Source organism: Diorhabda sublineata, chromosome X (genome assembly GCF_026230105.1).
Source record: "Diorhabda sublineata isolate icDioSubl1.1 chromosome X, icDioSubl1.1, whole genome shotgun sequence".
Taxonomy (NCBI): domain Eukaryota; kingdom Metazoa; phylum Arthropoda; class Insecta; order Coleoptera; family Chrysomelidae; genus Diorhabda; species Diorhabda sublineata.
Window position 1 is genome coordinate 20,215,512 of NC_079485.1, and position 14,319 is coordinate 20,229,830.

The window sequence follows — 14,319 nt, forward strand, 5'->3', positions numbered from 1 at the left end:
TGTTACAGAGATAAATTCACGTCAAGAATTGGAAGATTCAACTTCACTTTAATGAACTCATATTATGGATTAATGGATTCTTTAGAAAAAAGGATAGACTTGTGTATTTGTGAATATTTACTTTCATTGAAATTCATTTTATGTTCTTAGTCTTTATTTTGATTTTCCTATTGGGATTAACTAATAACTTTATCATCATCACTTTATATCAGCATCGTAATTCCGGAAACTGTATCTTTTTGGTGTAAATTTCAATGATTTTTGAGATCACTGTAAATTTTTGATTAATAAACCTAACCATGAAAAAGTTTTGTTCAATACTACTTGGTACGAACCGTTTAACCAGCGTCCTCAATGAGAGGCAGATATAAAAACAATTTCATGGGATTTATCATCTTTCGAAACATATTCGTGCCTAATTTCATTAAAATGTTGCTAGTAGTGTCGGCAAAATCGTTAAAATTTGTATAATTTTTTTCTCTTCAACGTCCTTCATCTTGAATAAGGATGACGTACGAAGATTATTTACTGAGCAAACCCCAATTCTTTTTCACTTTTCTATCTATCCTAGAGACGTTACCCTTATATGAAAAACCCTAATAATTATATTTCTGCTATCAGTTCCCAGTTGTTAATATGATAATATTCCCTATATTCAAATAAAATGAAAAATTCATCACAAAACCAAATTTAAAGGAATGAAGCCGCAATTGAAATAAAATGTGAGGCGTTGGCCCATTACACATTCCAAAAAATTGTGAAAGTAAACAAAAATTTATTTATTTGAAATTTTTTTACGAAACTTTTTGAAGCCCACGATTTACCTCGGTACACGCCTTATGTAAAATTATTTATGTGCACATAAAACGAATAAAAATGAAAAAACTAGTTTATGGCGGGCAGTCATCATTAATGGAGTCATCTGTAGAGGACATCAAAAAGACTTAAGCGAAATTTAACATGTGATGAATGTATTTGAAGAGAAAGTGCCTTTCCATCAGGACAACGCACCTTCTCACACTTTGTTGATCCCCTTGACTAATATTGGCGTCCGGCATCATTTTACTTTCATATCCTTGTATCACTATCAGGAGAAACATTTTCATCAGATGAGGGTGTTAGCGCCTATTCTTTGAAATGCTTGAAAATGTTACTGTAGCGCTGGAAACACTGTATACATTTAAAAAAAGACTATATAGAAAAATAAAAATGATTATGGTATAAGAATGTCTTTTGTTAGATCCGAAACTTTTCAGGCAATCTCCTATATTGAGCTTTTCGATTCGCGAATTTCATTAATTATTTGTAGTCTTTTCTGTGACGCACAATTCGGAGTGATTTCATGGTCATACGCGAATCTATTTTTTATTTTTAAATCCACAATGAATTAAAATGTCCCGTTAAGATTTATAATTATCATTCGGGAATTCTAAAAATCTTTTCTGAAAGTTTTCCACAGTTGCAACTTTATTCTGTTTGTGTGAATCATAAATCTGTCGTTTCATCAATCTTATTTTACTCGGTGTTGACTTTTTTCTTTTCATAGGATCATCTTCCACTAATTTCTCTGTAAATACTGGGTATATTTAGCTGCGTAAATTAGGCAATTTTTTATCATTACATTTACACTTCTTCTCCAAAATTCAGTTTTTAGACAATTAAAAATTAGTCTTTTCTATTTTACTTTCACTATTTTATAAACTCAATAGATTGAATTAAAATAGCTTTATCAAATTATTAACGCGACACTGACAATGTTATTTGCACAGAAGTAGCATTGAAAATGATAAAGTGCTGATATGTATTTCTAATCGTCCAAATAAATGCAAGTTGACCCTGTTTTCACCGATTTTTCGGTAACGTTGATTATATTGTGAATATTGGATGGAATAGAGACTCCTGGTACATGAGGGTTTCTTCGCTAACTTTGACCAATGTAAATTTACAGTTTAAATATCGACTCTCATTAGTACGACGCTAAACCTTATAGCATTTTTTGTATAGGTTAAGCCTGGCGACTACCGGATTAATCTTCGTAGTCGTAAGCGTGGACGTGCAGGCCAGACCTTACGCAGAGCAGAGCGCCAACGTCACGTTAATGACGTTTGCGACTAAGTTTGAACATTTACTTACTTTTGCTGTGCGTTGTTCTACGCGCGTAAGTGCAGTAATTTGTATTTTTTTACAAAATAGCACGTAGAGTACTGGTGGTTTATTTTGATTTCATGATGAATAGAGATAACAAATAAAAACTTATTAAATTTGTGCTTAAATATGAATTGTATCTACAAAAAAGTAAAGAGTACAAAAATTTATCGTATAAAAATTTATTATATTATAGGATTCAAGCAAAAAATATTCAAAATATTTACATGAGATACCCAGATCTCATTAAGACATACGAGCACTAATATAACAGTCGTCACCTGCACCAAGACAGTAATCGTTTGTACTAATGCCCTAACTGCTTTTCTCGCAACCTGGACCATCGTGACTGTGTCCTGAACCTAAAGTTGATTACTCTTCACGATCAATATTAGAAACACTTGATCTACCTTCATCAAAACCATTTGCAGCAGCCGCCAATAACTATTTTATAGCCGTTGCCGTCGCCAGCGTCACGTACAACGAAAAAATGAAAGTCGTAACTTGGTAAACAACTTTCATAGGGTCCTTGAATATCTTAAAATTAGAAAGAAAGAGAATGAGATGACGCAGACAACTTTTAAAAAATTACCAGTGTGGAATGAAGGTAAAATAAAAGTAGCTTTGGCAAAATTACAGATATTACAGAATAAGCACCGGCTTCTATTCTCTTCTATTATCTTTTTTACGTAATTGAATAAATTCATATTTATTATAATATTTAAAAGATCTGTTTGCTTTTCAAACGTTATATTGTAAAAACAAAGAAAAAATTTATCACACCGCAATTCTTAACTAATTAATTCCCAGACGTACACTGTTTAATTTTGCCACAATCCCACTGCGAAAACGCTTATAATATAGAAATATAGATTCGTAAATATTTAGATCCTATCGTTTTATTTATAAGTTAACATGTTGTTAGGTATCAAGCATATTATGTCCATGCTGTTCTGTGATTGGTTGAACACCGTAGCTCCTAGTGTTACCTAACGTCAAATCTATAAACTGTATTGAGGTATTAGTTGCGCTAATGTACTCAGAGAGCGCGCTATGTTAAATTTTCCTCTTCCTCATCCAAGTTTCCATATCCTACCGCAACAGCCCGGTACGCAGATCTTGCATTGCGTACTCATCTCGAAGCGTAAACCCTTTGTGACTCTTTACTCTTACGAATAATAAATCTCTAGTCTCAGAAAAAGTCAGGGATAAAATTTATGGAAAGACTTATTTTCAATTAACTATCTACTTACCGAGATATGTAGCTTCAGGAAGGACAAACTCTCCTTCACATAGCTGAAGACCATCAGCATCAGCTTTTGAATTTGGTGCATTCACTACATCACCTTCCCAGTGTCCAAAATATGTCACTCTGAATTTTAGAAGTCGAGGATGACTATCAACTCCCTTACTGGTCTTGACTTTTGTAATAGAATTCACTGTCCACTTGCGGATAAGCTCCTTATCAACCTCGATGACTTGAAATGGGAAAGGTTTTACTCTGGCGCTTTGAAACTCTTCATACCAATCCTTAGGCAGTTCTAACCACTTTTTTTTATTGATGCAGATCATGTTTCGGTCACATTCTAAATAAGAATGACCACGAATCGGAAAATTCATCTTAATCTTATCAAGTCTTTTTACATGGTGGACAAGATAGTGCACCATTCTAAAAACGGTCCAGTTTTTATTCTGGCCTCCACAGGAATCGCAGAATATATCCAGTTCTTTGACTTTAGGCTCAAGTTTAGTTATAACAAAAATGAAGCAACTTCATCTGGTCCTTTTTTTGCAACTTTTTCGTCATAAAAATGTGATTCATTATTTAATAGGACATGTATATTGAGCATGCACACTGTGAGCTGGCGTTTGTAATAAACATCATGGGTCGTTATGTTAGGGACCGGCAAGTTTTTTTGAAAGTCCATGGCTATACTCTCTTTAATTTCATTTTTTTGACTACTTAGTTTTGATTGTTTCTTCGTAACATAAAACATATTTGCTTTTGTTAAATGTAGTTTGTTCTCTGTTGACAGATTTTTTAATTTTGCTTCTGCTATGTTCTTTTCTTCACTTCCTTCTTGACAAGTTCTTAATCCAGTTTGTATAGCTTTTACCTCTGCTATGTATGAGTCACAGTTGCTGCAAGTGGATATCCAAATCTTATATTAAACTTTTCACTAAAAGATAATAAATTGTTTGGGTATTTTTCATTGAACAACTGATACATTCTCTTCACACTCAACTCAGATGGCAAGTATAGTTTTTTTGTCTTTTTAAGGCTGTAATGTGCTTTTTTCCCTTTAAAAGAAACAATATGATTGTATACTGCATCAAAAGTTTCCTGGGACAGTTTGTGTTTTTTCAAGTATCTTTGTATTATTTTTATTTTTTTCTTTGATACCCCATGTAATGAGCAGAATGCTTCAAAGCAAACAGGAATCTCTACAATGCCACCATCTTTAGCAACTTTTACTCTATATGAATATGAAGCAGTGATAAGCTAAGCGGCATCTTCATCTTGCCTACGTTGAACCACATGTGAAACAATTATAGGGCCAGCCAAATAACTGTTTTGTTCATTTATGGTTAGCTCATTAAATTTACCAACAATTTGCTTTCTGTCCCTGTCATTAACTTCTTTAAAGCATTTAAGTCTTTTATAATTACAATCTGGTCCTACCTCATGTGTACTTGTCAACAGTTTTTTCCTCACATCCCTCAACCTTCCAGTACAGTACTTTTCTTCTTTTTAGGTTTTGTTTAACTGACAAAATCTTCATCACTACTCATTTCACTAATAAACTACGATCACTATATCGAAAACAATAAACTAGATAACAAACACTTATTCATTGAAAAACACAGTGCTAAGTGGACAGCATAACCTCGAAACTGAACCTACAGCTACACTCTACACAAACAAACAATAAGAAAAGTATCAGCCGACAATGGTAGCAGTGCTGCCAGTCTGACATTCCTCTTTTTTCCCTTGAACCACATTGACCTTCCCCCTTTTTTCCTTGTATAGCATATTGTAAACCTTGATTATCTCTGTGACTATACCTCTGACTACATTGTAACTAAAATATCCAAAATCGGATTGTTTTCAAGATTATAAAACTATGCCAACCTAAAAAAGTACCACCTAACCACCGAAAATAAGATTTTCGGTGGTTTTGAATTGTATTATTTCTTGTAAAAATTTTTAAATTCATAGGAATCAAAATTCTTATTTTCGAAATCGAGAAAAATAATAAAATCAATTTTCTTGATGTCACATTATATAAAATGAACAATAACATAAGAACCGAATGGTATACGAAACCAACTTGGTCCTCAAGATATTTGAATTTCAATTCATGTCATCCTATGTCACAAAAAAGATGAGTGGAAAAAAGCTTGGCTGATAGATCTATCCAACTATCAGATCCTGAATTAAGATGCTAAGCTATTCAAAAAGCAAAAATCTGCATTAAAAGAAAATAATTATCCGGAAAAAATGATAAACATCATATTCAAGAAAAGGATAAGCAGATACTACAATCAATTAAAAAACATAATCGAAACATCAAAACATAAAACATTTTTACTTACCATATGTACAAGAACTTTCTTAACAATTATCAAATTATTTTAATAAATATGATATTAGTATAATCCATAAAGGACATAATACGTTATTCAAATATTTCACTAAATTAAAATCTAAAACACCAAAAAACAAAAGAAGTAATATTATATATCAAGTGCCTTGTACTAATTGTGACGCTGTCTACTTAGTGCAAACATTTAGTATTTAGAAAATAGACTAAAAGGTCATCAATACGTTAAAAAAAAATAAAACTGCATTAACGAACCATGAAATATCAAAAAAACATAAATTCAATTATTCAATTCAAAAATTCTTGGAACGGAATCTAATACAGAAAAAAGGGAATTTTTAGAAATGGTTCACATTCATAAAAACGCAAAAGCTATAAATGATAAAAAAGACCTAAATAATTTAACCAAAATTTATAGCTCTATTTTGTAAATTCTAATAAAAATACAAATAATTTGCTTGATTAAGTACTGCTACATATTTGTAAGGACTGAAGAAAAATTAATTTTTCTTATTAGAACAAATTTCTATTGCGGTTTTATTCTTATTTTGATGTTCATGATGTAGGTGATCTATTGATTAATATAAATACGCAAATTGTCAGTGTCAATATCATATTTTGAGAAAGAAAGTTGAGTCGAAACGTCAATTTTTATCAATGCTTCAAAAGTTATTAAAAAAACTAATTTAAAAACAGAATAGACCTAAAATCAAGAACGTTTAGAAGCATTTATAAACGAGGATGTATTGATATCTAGTTAGCCTAGACCAATTCCGTGCATAAACAAAATATTGCGTTAGCATAGCAACGGCCAATAACTTATTAGAAGTGTCAGTGTAAAGTTTGACGTCAAAAAAGTAAACCAGAGTCACGCAATAAATTAAAAGAAAAAAGATGTCAACCCAAATTGTGAAAATCGAAAAATTGGAGTATCGAGCCATCACCAAGTATCTGTATTTAAAAGGGTTAAGAGGTAAGCAGAATTACGAAGATATGCTTAATACCCTTGGTGATCAATGTCCTTCGTATACGACCGTGAAAAATTGGACTGCAAGATTCAAAAGAGGTAAATTTTCCATTGGACATGATGACCGATCGGGAAGGCCAGTTTCTGTGTCAGTCCCCGGATATATTGATGCAATTCATGACATGATTTTATCAGACCGTCGAATTGGGCTAAAACGGATATCTGAAGCACTGAATATTTCATACGAACGCGTTCATCATATAGTTCACTTCAATTTGGACATGAGAAAAATTGTTGCAATATGGATCCCCAAATGTTTGAATGTTGACCAAAAGCGTGCAAGATGGTAGAAGCATCGCGTTCAATCTGTGCTCGATGCTCGAGAGAAAAGACACGGAAAGCTATCCAAAGGTGTTTTGTTTTTATAGGACAACGCCCCCGCACACAAATCTCATGTTGCCATGCAAAAAAATCGTGATTTAGGGTTTGAATTACTAGAACACCCCCCTTATTCACCAGATTTGGCTCCGTCCGACTATCATCTCTTTCCTCAACTGAAAAAAGTTTAAAAAGTCGTAAATTTTCTTCCAACGAGGAGGTAATAAAAGCTGTGGAGGTCTGGTTTGCAGAGCAAGAAGAAACATTTTTTTGAAAGGTCTAGAGAAGTTGTATGTATCCAATTAAGAGGAGAATATGTTGAGTAATAAAATATTTCTTATTGGGAACGTGGCAAGGAAACACCAACTTTAATATATTTTCCGAGCTTTCGAATGCTTATATATTCATCGTATATATATATATATATATATATATATATATATATATATATATATATATATATATATAAATTTGTGTAACCATCTAAATAGTTAATTATTACATTGTTCAGATTAGCTCAGTTCATTGCTTCATAAATATTTTATTTACAACCTTTAATAACATTTGAGGACGGTTTAACGGAATAATGACTTTCGCTATGCTGATTATATTGTTAGTTTTCTGAATAAAAAACAATTGAAGAAACCAAGGAAAAGTTACGAAAATTTTATAAATAATTGGTTTTCAAGAGATTCAAGGGAAAGTACTAAACGTCAGGAAGTGTTATTTACTGCAACTTCTCCAGAAATGATTAATAAAATTTGCGCTCTTTTGCTTAGCGATTGTTGAACAAAACGTGAGGTAAGCATGAATTGAATATTTCAACCAAAATATAGAAAAAGCCTATCTACAACTACAAGCCTACAACACTATTGTCACTTTGAACAAAAATTAATTGTAATTGAATGAGTTTTTCGGTCTTTTCACAGTAAATATAACTTGGATACATAATTATACCCCTATACGCCAGTAATACTTTGATATGGTTTGGACACATACGCCGTATTCCCGAAAACTGAATACCTAAAAATGAGGAGGAATAAAATATCAATTGAAAGGCAGAAAGGCTCAGAGAAAAAATTATATGTCATAACCCCAATTAAACAGCCATAAACCTAAACGGTAATCTGACTTAGGATTAAATAAAAAATGAAAATATGTGACAATGGACTTTGTACGAGAAATGTACTCTCAAGGAAGCAAAAACCGTGTTTTTGGTCAATATGCTTCGAGACTCCAAAGATGTAGTCTTCATTGATTAGTTAGGAAAATAGAGAACTATAACTGGTCAATATTATGCTGAGTTACTGATAAGTTTTCATACAAAACGGCCGCATTTGTTGAAGTGAAGCTTTGCCTCATTACGACTATGCGTTTGGTTATTTGTCCACTATTGTTGCATAAAAATTGCGTTACGATTTATCGAATTATCCGCCATATTCACCCGATCCAGCTCCTACCGATTACTTTCTGTTCCCAAACTTGAAAATGGCTGGCGAAAAGCGATTTCATACAAACGAAGAGGTGAGGCGGAGAAATTAGGGAAGATTAGTTTTTTGATGCTTTGAAATAATTTTATATTTCCTAGAATAAGTGTGAAGACTTAAAACGTGAAGAATAAAAGTTTTACAGTGATTGAAAAACTTTTTCATTGAAAAGTTACTGTTTCTTTAAACTCGCCTCGTATATTCAAATATATTAAACAAACATTCAAGAAGTTATAAAATCAGACATCAATAAAATTGAATTATTCAAAGTTTTTCAATAAATCAATAATTTTGACTAGAAAAGAATAGACATCAATTTGTAAGTTTTTCGAACAACCATCTTGGCCTACAAATTTTAAGAGCCTTGGTTGAAGCTCACTTCTTTTTTTATCAGAAAGATATTAGTATGGACGTAATTTTTAGTAACACTCAAGTTAATCTTCAACAGCATATTTTCTGATTTCGAGCAAAACAATATATTCTGATTTGATGCAGAATAATCTGGTTATGTCAATTATCTATTTTGTCAAATCAGTAAAAATCCTCATTTGCCAGAATCACAGAAATAGTTTATTACCTTTATCTTTAATATCTGAGATTTTTGTGTCTTATGAACACTAAAATATATTCTGGTCCTCGGCATTACAGTTTAAGAAGAAAAGTTTCTGACTATCTAATCATATGTCACTCTCAAAAATTTAGAGATGTCTTCTTTAAAACTGGAGGTTCGAACCATTAAAAGTTGATCATTGCTTTTTTATTAAATTTCAATTTACAAAATATGGGAGAAAACATCAGGATAATATGAAAAGTTCCTTATAAATCGATTGACATATGAAACCTGTTTGTAAACAAAAAAAAAGAGCTTTGGACAATAATTAGAAGCCGCAGAAGGAATGGAATAAGATCTACAAATGCTGCAGAAGGCATGTATTAACACAGAATAAAATACCCAGAGACTTGGAAGAAAATCAATTGATCCCTCTACAGAAAAAAGGGATGGCCTAAAGTGTCACAACTACTTATCCTTGATTTAAAAGCATATACTAGAATTGTACAGTACAATATTTTATATATTATATAGAATATATTATACTCGTTATTCAGAAAAATTATATGGGAGAATAGGAGAAAAATAGGAACCCCCGAATAATACAAAAGGAATATATGAAAACGTATCAGGGAAGGCTCAAATAGACGGAAGAAAATCGGGTAATATTAGGATGGAGATAGGGGTAAATCAAAGAGGCAATCTTAGTCCACTTTTGTTTATCTTAGTCACGGATAGGATGACAAAAACAATAAAAGAGAAGAACCATAAACTGGAAACAATAATTGGATATAGGAACCTAGACCCGGTGAAAATGGTGGATTGGACACAAAATGCAAAGGGATAGTAGCAAACTAAAAAAAGAGAACATGGGGAAAAGAATCGATAAAGTAACACCACATTTGTATACCTGGGAGTTATTTTCAATGAAGATGGAAAAATATATATAAAGATAAACAGTGTAAAAAATCCAATCAAATATACTATACTCTAAATAAGACAATATTCTGAAAAAAAAGGGTTGGGCGAAAACATAAAAATTAAGGCATTCAACTCGATAACAGTTCTTACCTTAATATAATATGGATCTGAAACATGGGGAATGAACAAAATCAAACAGTTAAATAAATGCAGCAGATATGAAACAACTACGAAAAATACCGAGGAATATAAGAAACAAAATATATATATATATATATATATATATATATATATATATATATATATATAAACATATATATAAACAAATAATATAAAATTTCAATATACAGAATTAAACCACAATGAGTAACTAAATTATAGGTAGTAGTAATAGGTAATACTTAGTATATAAGTTGTATAAAAGTCCATAGCAAAAATTAAACCAATATGCAGCATGTCCGGAATTAAATATTATTATTAGAATAGAAGTCGTTTACAGAGTCGAAGGCACTTTCCAGTAAATATGCCCTTAAATTATTTCGGAATTCGGGAAAATATGATATAGATTTGATTTCAATTGGCAACTGATTGTGCATTTTTTGCATTGTAAAATATCGAGCCCTTAACTAATTCTGAACGTGGAGTAGGTAGGTTAAGGTCGTGTTCCGAGTGATTTAATATGCATTTTGGCAGACTTGAAAAAATTTTTGATGTAAGTCCATAAGTTCCAGATGAGTATTTATTTTTGATGTCATTAATTGTACTGCGAAGAAGACGTATGTATTAAATATTAAACCATTCTATTTTTGTGGATGTACCTTGAAACTTATCCAAGATTACATCACCAAATTTACACGTCAGATGGTTATTTGGTTATTGGAAAACCCATTGAAGATTACCAATATGCTATGCCAAAAATTATGAAAATGGCTCTTTTTGTGAACAATTTTTTTTCGGAAAACTGATACCAATTCGGAAAAATGATACCAATTAAACAAGACGTTATCAGATATTAGTAAGCTGGGTTAGATTGACTTATTTTCATACTAGGGGTTTTTAGTAAGCCATCTTCCTACATTTCAAGAAAAACTGTGTATGCTCTATTTACCCATTATGTGATAACTGCAATCCTAGAAAAAATTTATCAAAATTTCTATTTATAAAAATGTCTATGGTGCATTTCCATGAGCTAAAATTAGGATTTTTAATTTACAGATTCGACGTTAATTGGCAGTATGGAAATATTCTCCAGATTTTTTGAAGTAAGTGATACTTATTTTCTGTTTCAATAATAAAAAATATCTCACAAATGTTGAGTAATTCTATGTAGATATTTTATATTTTTAAGAATAACTAAAAAAATATAGTAATTAAAAGGTGCATCATGTGATATACTCCCAGAGTCTGTTTTCATGCGAGAAATGTTTAATTTATGAATCGGTTTTTTGTGATTCGTAATTATAAGATTTAGACACACTGAAAAGGGAAAGCGCATTTTGTTTACTGAATGATGTCTAAAACAATTTCGAGGGTTGAAGATATAGTTCTTCCATTTATTAATACAGAAGTTCACAGACGGCATCGATGGAGTAGTAGTATATTTCATTTGTGTACCGTAATATTTTTAAAAATTGTAACCATATATCTTAACCAGGAGGTAAGTTTTTATTATTAGACAGTCGAATAATTGGCCGATAAAACACGCAAACAGATTAAAAGCAATTTTTTTTTCAAAAGGAGATACTTGAATTCAATAACCGTACTATCTATATTCTATTTAATAACATAAAACATAATTTCTTTTTATGATAAAACTTAGTAAAGTGAATATTAAAATTAAAATGCAAAGAAAAAATTACCTACTTATGAGGTCGTATCAGATGAACTGAGCCTTTTTTTCTCCCTGGTCGAATATATTTCTGGTAAACTAAATTTCACAGCAAAAACCAAAAAAAATTCTTCATACAAATCAAAGCATTCTATTCTTCGGGGAGCAAAAATTTGGTAAACGAAAAAAGTAATAGATTTCTACTACTACTACTAAGTTATAATATAATAGTATAAAAGAATTTTTATATTGGAATTTTCGATTATTAAAGCTTTTCAAAAATTACTTTGCAAATTGAAAAAAAAAAGAGTTTTTGGCCCACGACTGGCTTTGGTTATAAAAAGATGAAATGAAAGATAAATTTCCGGCTTTAGTCATAAAGAGGTTTTTCAACATTGACAAACGGCTTGAATTTTAATTCAAATTCGCAAATAATACGGGGAGACATAACAATGACTGAATAAGTATTTGCTGATCGGTGAACCACTTTTGAAATAATGCCCTGGTCATGTCTTCGTAGTAATCAACACAGAATTGATAAATGGTTTTAGTGAATAAAAATACAAAACTTTGTTTACTGACCACATGAAAAATTAACTTCTAGAGTTAATAGTAAAGATATAGAGAGCGGAATTCAAGCAGAAATGTACTATTATAAGAGAGACAAAGAACATCGATTTACCACTCTTTATCTCTCCACGAGCCTTTAAATTCAAAACTTAATCTCCTCCTTTGTCGTTCCCACCACTTGAAACTTCGTTATGGTGATACAATCAGAATAAAGCAGTATACCGATGTACCTTCTCTCTCTATTGCAGTTGGCGCCCATTAGAACAAGCTTCCAGACCTCACTCTCTCTATCTTTTATGTGAATTCTATGATTCAACTACGTCGTATTTGAGGAATAATTTACAATCTTATAAGGTGCTCCAGGATGCTGTGCCAGTGTTACAATTTTTTAAATAAAACACTCTATATTTTATATATTTTATTGTCTATTTGGAATCTGCTCGATTTCTCCAATTTCATTAATATTCATTTAATCTGATACAGGGTGAATCAAAATACTAATACATTATTTTCTCGGTTTTTTCTAAGAAATCAACCTGTATTTTATATGAGTGTCGAAAAGTTCTACCCTTATACTTTTTTTCATGAAGCTTTTCTTATAGCTAAAATTATTAGTTCTTGAGATATTTCGATTTTTCTGTGCGAAACAATGATTATGTCCCTATATATGAGGCATATTTTTTAAGTAAGTACCGTTTTGCGATTCCGCCGCCGCAACTCCAAGGTCGAAGTTCCACACATGCTCGCTGGTTACCTATATCTCTTGTCCACGCACTAATGCCATTACAGTCTGATTCTTCATTGTGTACGTTGTTTACTGAGTATTTAAGATGCCTCCGACAATCGTGAGTTCCGCCGATTGTGAAGTACGGGCTATTATACGATTTCTTAGTGCTAAAGGCGTAAAACTGATCGATATTCATCGTGAGATCTGTGAAGTTTACGGACAAAACATTATGAGTGATGGAATGGTAAGGAAATAGGTGAGAGCAGTTAAAGATGGCCGCAGACGCTTTACAATTTCATAATTGTGCGACTTACTTTCCTCAATATTCTCGTAGTTTTTTGTATCGCATTGTGACTGAGAACTTGAAATACCGGAAATTGTGTTCACGTTGGGTTCCAAAAATGTTGACGGATTTGCACAAAGCCCAACGTTTAGGCAGTGCATTGCCTTTCCTTGAGCGGTACCACAATAAAGGTGAGGTTTTTTAGACCAAATTGTTACTGGTGACGAAACATGGGTGGCCTACGTCACACCAGAATCGAAACAACAATCCATGGAATGGGGACATTCATCATCACCCAAAAAAGTGAAGTTTAAGCAAACAATTTCTGCCCAGAAAATAATGTGCACAGATTTTTGGGGCAGAAAAGAAGTATTGCTAGTGGAGTTTCGGCCTCGTAATGAGACAATCAATGCAGCGTCTTATTGAACAATCTGCGACGTGCAATCCAGAACAAAAGACGTGTCAAGTTGAGTAAGGGTATCCTTTTGCTACATGACCATGCCCGTCCACATGTGGCTAATAGGACCAAAGATATCATCAAATATTTTCAATGGAAAGCTCTAAATCATCCTCCCTACAGCCCTGATTTGACGCCCAGTGTCTACCATTTGTTCCTGCACTTGAAGAAACACCTGGGCGGTCAGCGCCTTCAAGACGATAACGAAGTCAAAACAGTTGTGATACAGTGATTAACAAGTCAGGCAGCAGAATTTTTTGAGGAGGGTATTCAAAAACTGGTGCCACGTTATGACAAGTGCCTCAATAGGAAATTATGTAGAAAAGTAGATTAAGGTACAGGCTTTCATGTAAAAATAAAATTATAGCGATATCTTTGCACTTCTTTTTTTAATTCCAAAA

General features: G+C 32.2%; 1 protein-coding gene across 3 annotated transcripts in view; it reads left to right on the forward strand.

Moving 5' to 3' along the window:
- Positions 1–14,319, forward strand: part of LOC130450599 (myocyte-specific enhancer factor 2) — a 226,818-nt gene that overhangs the window by 21,785 nt on the left and 190,714 nt on the right. For all 3 annotated transcript variants that reach the window (XM_056789073.1, XM_056789068.1, XM_056789070.1), the window contains exon 2: positions 11,269–11,315. The gene's annotated coding sequence lies outside the window, so the exon portion shown is untranslated. The remainder of the gene's footprint in view (positions 1–11,268; positions 11,316–14,319) is intronic.